The 7,500-nt window shown below is 40.2% G+C and overlaps 1 protein-coding gene across 1 annotated transcript in view; it reads right to left on the bottom strand.

The window, feature by feature from the left end:
- Nucleotides 1-7,500, bottom strand: part of LOC143020764 (PDF receptor-like) — a 56,275-nt gene that overhangs the window by 46,632 nt on the left and 2,143 nt on the right. The window lies entirely within an intron of this gene.

Here is a 7,500-nt window from a genome sequence, read left to right as displayed (position 1 = left end):
CGTAATCTGTAGCGTGCTGATCTCTCACTCGCATTATCTTATCTCATAAGGGAATGTAAATAAGCGTTACTCTAAAATATGTCGTAAATAAAGTCTCAACTCCGAATGAATTGTATAATAGAAAATTATATTGGGCTACAAAAAAATTATAAAAAGTTATCTAATAGTATGATGTGAAATAAGAAGTCATATTAGATTAAAAACGCAGAAAAGCAAATAGAAAATAAAAATAAAAGAAACTAAATGAAAGACTAAAGTCTTGCGTGATTATCAAAGAGAATTTCAATATCTATACAAAAACATTTGCAACTACCTCAATAGAAAGTTGACTATGCTTGTGGAGATAACAATTGACGAATTTATTGATAGATTGTCTGCCTCCTCCCTTTAGCAACTCCTTTCTCTCCTCGTGTCCTCTTCTTGTCCTCTTTTTGTCCTGATCAAATTCGTTCATCAACTTTTCCTCAATCACCTCATAAATTTCGAGAAGAACGCACACGACTTCGTTAGAAGTTCTTCTGTCCAGTCCAAACTGAAAAATTATTGACCCCTGACCCCTCCTCCCTGCCGTCCTCATCCACCAGATATCAAAATACATCCCAAAATTTAACCCGTCATATTTTTAATGAATTTTGTTTTGGCTGTCCATTACACCCGTCCGAGCCAAAGACTGTGATATGAAATGATGTAATGGACACATGTATACTCTCCTACTGGGATTCGAACCCTCGCCTGACACAAACACATGTATACACCAAACAACACCAATATCATATAACACTTAATCTCCCTTTGCCTCCGTGACCGGTGATGAAGTCCAGGAATTGTGATCACATAAAGTAGTCTCGTAACATATCATCTGAGTCGGTAAAAAAGAAGATTAACACCAATCACGCTGGTGAGCTAGAATCTCAAGCTAACCTGCACTTGTAGTCGTTTCTTATGTTAATATCAAATGATTTATAACGAAGATTAATTCCACCAGGGACTTAAAGATGACCTAAGCTAGTGGAGTGAGTGTTTACGCAACCCAGAAAGCAGATAGAACTTAGATAACATCTTTTTAGAGAAAAAATTAATGCGAGGGAGACTCAGGGGTGCTAGTGAGTCCTGACCTTAAATCCAGGAAACAGTGTATTAATACTTGGAATAGAGATAGCAAAGCATAGGTAGTTATCAAACTCAATCTGGCGTTAGTTAGACCCATCCTTGACTAAGCGTACACTTTTGATCTCCGTCCTATAGGATACATATTAATTCACTAGAATTAGTACAGAGGAAAATGATCAAAATTATAAATGGGCTTAGAAATTTGCTTTACAATGACAGGCGTAGGCAAATTAATTTACACTCTGAAAAGACGCAGATTACTGAGTGATCTAATAAAGGTGTTCAAGTGGGTCACAAATTTTAACAAGAGTGATGTAGACAAGGTCATCATACTTAGTCAACAGGGCAGGATTCGCAACTAATAAATTAAACTGGAGAAATTTAGACTTAAGAAGGAAATGAGCAATAATTTGTTTATCAATTGAGTGGTTAACGAATTGAATAGACTCAGTAACAATGTAGTGAACGCTGAAACTACAGGTTGTTTTAAAAGAATGTTAGATAACTTTATGGATTGGGATGATAGGTTGTAATGAACATGAAACTACCTAGTGTATCCTTTATGGTCTTTTGCAGTCTCCTTCATTCTTATGTCTTTGTTTTTAGTATATCCATAGGGATGGACAATGATAAGATATTTGAACTAGTTTGCTAATAAATGCTAATGTTAACAAATGCTAATGTTAGTGATGCTAATCAAAATAAAGGAGATCAGTGACCTAAACTGCTGAACTCGCCGCTGGTCGGGCTACTGACGAGCAAGGTGACCTAAAGCATGTGTGCTACAAGGAGTCTGTTCAGGCTGTGGCAAACGTCATGATTTACTACTCACCATTCTGCTAAATCAACAATAGTACATGCCTCTCTCTCTCTCTCTCTCTCTCTCTCTCTCTCTCTCTCTCTCTCTCTCTCTCTCTCTCTCTCTCTCTCTCTCTCTCTCTCTTGTTTTCCATATATGTGTTGTTTGATTTTTTGGATTCTGCTGTACAGTACAATGAGATTTTTTTGGGGGTGATGATAACAACAATTTGAATAACTTCTATAACACATGCGCAGCTTCCCCCCATGTTTTCCACGCCGAGGTATCACGGATGAGAAAGATGGGATGGGGTGGATAATCGTTGCTATAATCCTGAGAAATTATACACATTTTATTATAGAGCTCCTATTTCTATATACATACGTATACCAAAACCTTTTTTCCCCCTTACAAGGGAGGCAGCCAAAAAACAAAGGCATAGAAACCACTCCCACCCATTCCATCCCCTACATACTACACTTCCCTCCACCCTCTTCCCTCCCTCTTATCTTAGCACCTCTTGGATGACGGGTCATCCCTGCATCTTCTCCACTACCCTGGGTCAGAAGCAATGTCGCAAGATACAGCACATCCACAGCAAGGCCGCTTTATTAAATCGGCGACCCCCCCTCTCCGTCCCCTCATGCAGAAAAGGACGCAGCCCTTTTACTATATACAACAAATGAAAAGAAAAAGATCAAATAACACATAGACGAGAAATAAAAGAGAAAAGGGATGTACTAAGGTTGATTTGGCACGACATGTACCATACCCTCAACGGACTACTCCTTGGGGCGAACAGACTATAGTAGTCACAGTTGCCTCCTGATAATGTCTAGTTGTTTCTCTCCTCAGAGAGAGAAATGTCGGTGAATTGCCTGCGACGAAATAGAATACAAATACAATAGACAATGGAGAGTCAATGTTCCTCTCGACTACATCCAAACTGTGTTGTCATCACATGACAGGAATGGACAGACGGGTGATAAAGAATCGGACAAAATATTTGTTCATTTTTCTGGGATCGAAACAGCATCATGTACCTCATTTCAACGGAACCAGTGAAATCCAGGATCACTTTATGGCAACACATCCAGCCCACCAACAGGAAATATTACCATAAAACGATTCTAACTTTTCTGAAACCCTTGAAACGAAGCATCGTATTTGAAACGGACTACGAGCTTTATCGCGTGTCAAGCTTCCTTGAAATACGACCTTACTGCGTTGTACGAACCAAACACGACATTGACGGTCTTGTGACACTTTATGACACTTTACAAGGTCCACGTGACACACATGGTGACACGTGAACCTTTCGCTTGAATGCTGTCCCCTCGCTGATATCTCCAACTGATCGGCAAGGTGTCAGAACAAGCCGACGTCTAGTGTCAACCAACTTGACTAACAACGGAACCAAGAACAACATCCTGGGTGATATAAAACGAGGCGCCTACGCCGGGAGGCGCTGAGTATCTGCTGCCAAAAACGTCACTTCTGCCTTGTCATACGCTTGGGTGACTGTTTGGGGCAGGTGACGGTCACTGCTGCGAATGGAAGAGCACTACGGATTTCGAACCCACAACAAAGCAAATGCGAGACCAGCACGCCTCCTATAGTAGCGATGTTTCAAGATAAGAACAAAGCCAGGTCACAGTCTGAGGCTCAGACTGTGACCTGAGGTTAAATAATAACATTTGACATCGGGTTACCTTCCTGAGTGACTTATAGTCTAGAGAGAAAACAAAAATAGAAACGGAGATGGAGATTGAAATAAAAATAATATTGAGATAGGCTTCAAGAAAGAGACATAGATATAGAAACTAAGATATAGGGACAAAATTAGAAATAGAGAGATATAGAGATTGATATAAAGAGAGAGGCAAATACAGAGATAGATATAAAGGTAGAGATAAAAAGGTATAGAGATTGAAATACAAATAGGGATGGAGATGAAGACGGATATAAAGATATAAAGCCATATAAATAAAAACACAGATACAAGAATAGATGTAGAGAAATAATAAGAAATAATAGAAATACTGTAGAAACAGAGATCTACAGATAGAGACTGAGATAGGAATATAGACATAGAGATAGAAGATAAAAGTGGAGATAGAGATAAGGCTATAGATATAGATGCAGATAAAAACATTGAGGTAGAGAGAGACAGGGATAGAAATATTGACATAGAGATAGGATGATAGAAGTAGAGACAGAGATAGGAATATAGATATAAGCAAGAGAGATAGAGGTAGAGATGGAGATGGATATATAAAGATGTATAGAGGTAGAAATAGTGGAAGAGATGGAAATGAAGTTAGAGACGGAGATAGGGATGGGAGAGATAGATGGAGAGAGAGAGAGAGAGAGAGAGAGAGAGAGAGAGAGAGAGAGAGAGAGAGAGAGAGAGAGAGAGAGAGAGAGAGAGAGAGAGAGAGAGAGAGTCTAAACGTACACAAGCTAATGCCAGAGACCCTTTTCATCTTCTTAGACAACCTCCTGGGAGGGAGAAGGAAGACCTTTCCGAGATGCGGCCTTTCGTCCCTCCTCAGCTCGACGCCTCGATCACGTCCAACAGACTCGTCCTGATGATCTTCGGAAGGCGGGGGGGAGCATTGTTCCCAACAGGTATTGGAAATCGGAGGCTAAGGGAGGAGAAAGTGGGGGGGGGGGAGAACGGGGAAATGGGGAGAAGGGGAGAGGAGAGAAGGAAAGGGGGAGAGCGGGGAGAAGAGGGGGAAATCGAAAATTTTGATGAAACCATCTCCATGAGGAATTCTGCAGACCAGGATATTGTACTGCGTTTCCTAGAACTCCGGATGATGGTAATATTTATTTCTGAAATTCTTGAAAAAAAAAATCCACGTTTTTCCATATCCGAAGGTTTATATACGAAGACAGATACGACACATATTGCAGCGCAAAAAAATACAAGATGAAATAAAATGAACAAAATTAGAAAAGATTCATGGTAAAACATCGCAGATATAATCATAAAACAACGTCATACAACATTAAAGCGAATGAGGATAAAGTTGAATAGAATATTGTATGCAAAATTATTATACTTGCGTTTCTTTGTAATGATAACAGGTTACCTCTGCAGTGCATTTGATATTGTTGGAAATTGTATATGTATATATGTGTGCGCGAGTGTGTATGTTATGGAATAAATAATTCGTGACAGTGATGTATATGTATATGTCTGAGCTCTCATCCGGGAATTCGGGAGGATAAGAGCTGTCCATCACTAATCTAACATGTGATCCAATACCGCAGTGAATTGTAACATATGCATATATGCATATATACATGTTCGTGAAGCGTGGCAGGAGATTCTCTTTCGAGCATGTTCTGTTAAAAACGATGGCAGAAGATTTAGAAATTAAATTCTTTTGTAAGCTTTCTAGCTTTCGGAATGTAGATTTCTGTGGAAAGGAGAGGGGAAGAATTAAAGTTCCAGTGGTCATTGGGGACTTATATTGATAATATTTATCACACAATACAGGAAATAAAGCAAAAAAACAAAATACAGTAGAATAAACCATAACAATAGCGATCCAAAAATCTACAAACCTAATAACCCCCTTGGCCCATGATTAGTCAAATATCAACACCTACGTACAAGTTGGCTAAAAATTTAAATGATCTCATGACCCCAATTATTTCGAACAGATTAAGCTTGCCATTGTCCCACGAGTTCCTGAACCTGGTAAAATATGCTACCGGCAGAGGAAAAATAACCTAATTAGATGCCACTTCACTGTTTACTAATATTCCCGTTGACAGACCTATAAACTTTATCTGTGGTAAAGTATACAGAAGTTGGCCTGACCTGGACTAGACACACCTAAAAACTATCTCCTCTCTCTACCCCAGACGTGCACAAAAGTTATCTCCTTTCGCTGTCCACCAGGGGAAGCTTTACCAACAAACGGATGGAGTTGCTATGGGTTCCCCTTAGGGGTTCTATATGCTATTTTTTCATGGGCTCAGTAGTCGATTTTAGTCGATTTGCAATTTACTGGAGATACATTGGTGATATTCTTGTCTAAACTGTTTTCCTCCAAGACCTTGAAACCTTGAGGAGGAAGCTCATGGAAGTGTCGGGGATTGAATTCACTGCCGAGTATAATGAAAGTGGGTCCCCCCCCCCTTCGTGGATGTCCTCCTCAAAAGACTAATTTCTCCTTTGTTTCTAGTGTTTATGCGAAAGACACCAACCCAATGCTATGCATGAGTAAATAAAGCGAGTGCCCCCCAAAATACAGAGAATCCACCATAAATACCCTTTTAAAAGAGGTCTTTCCTATTGTTCATATTGACCGGACACCCAGAAGGATATTGACAAGGTCCTCCAACTACTCATCAATAATGATTACTCTAACAGCGTGGTCCAAGCTACATTTAGAAGAGCTATTGGCACTTGGCACCAAGAACCTCACCACACTGACACAGAACAAGACAAGAAGGAACTACTCACCGCATAAGCCCCACTTGTCCAACAAGTATAAAGATAATGAAAAAATATTGAAAAATATTATTTAAAAAAAATGTGACCCCCTACGAAAGAAGGCGATAAATTATCACTCATAATTTATTACAGGGGAAGACATGTTCTCTAATTCTGAGAAAGAGTACCGCACCAAATCCTCATTGATTTCGTCAATCCCACGTAGTGTACAAATTCACTTGCCCAGAGGAGGACTATACGCTCCTATCTACCTAAGTGGGGAAGACAACTGCCACCCTGTCCAGACGACTCATCCTCCACCTTTAACAAGAGGGACCTAAACACCACCTTTGGACTTACAATAGACACCATCTCGACAGGGAAACCATGACAAGTAATACGGAAATTGTCGCAAAGGAGATGGACCTCCAACGCCTGACCATCTTGCACGCCTGACCTGCAAACAATGTCCAAGCTAATGATTTACCTACAAGGAAAGAGCCCTAAATTCAGAGAACACCTACACACAAGCACCCCACGAAGGCTCAGAATACACACAAACACTCCACAGAGGCACAAAAATCATGCCTATGACGATCAACAAAATGCCGCCAGTTAAGCTGAGGAGAGCCAAGCGTGACCTCTCCAAGATTAGTCTTACTTCGTATATATAAACAGATCACTCGTTTGCAAATCTATATTCCAACTGAGAGTGCAGAACGATCTACAAGACGTCTTGGCTTATTCTATTGGGTGTTGTTTTTTGCTTTATTTTCTGTATTGTATGTTCAATACTGTCAATATAAATCCCCAGTATCTATTGGAAATTTACTTTTTCCCCATTCCTTTCCCCAGAAATCTACTTTTCGAAACACACGTATACACACACACACTAAAGTACATATACATTTGTGCACATTTGCATATGCAAACATAGAAACATAAAAACATACATGCATGTATACACACACGCGCACATACACATATAGTTTCACATTATCACACACACACGCACACACACACACACACACACACACACACACACACACACACACACACACACACACACACACACACACACACACACACGCGCGCGCGCGCGCGCGCGGTGGCGCAGTTGGTAGAACGCTGAGCT

The sequence above is a fragment of the Oratosquilla oratoria genome, chromosome 40, assembly GCF_046742065.1.
Source record: "Oratosquilla oratoria isolate Oo_2021 chromosome 40, ASM4674206v1, whole genome shotgun sequence".
Lineage (NCBI taxonomy): Eukaryota > Metazoa > Arthropoda > Malacostraca > Stomatopoda > Squillidae > Oratosquilla > Oratosquilla oratoria.
Note: the sequence above shows the minus strand (reverse complement) of the source record. Positions and strands in the feature narration are given on the sequence as shown.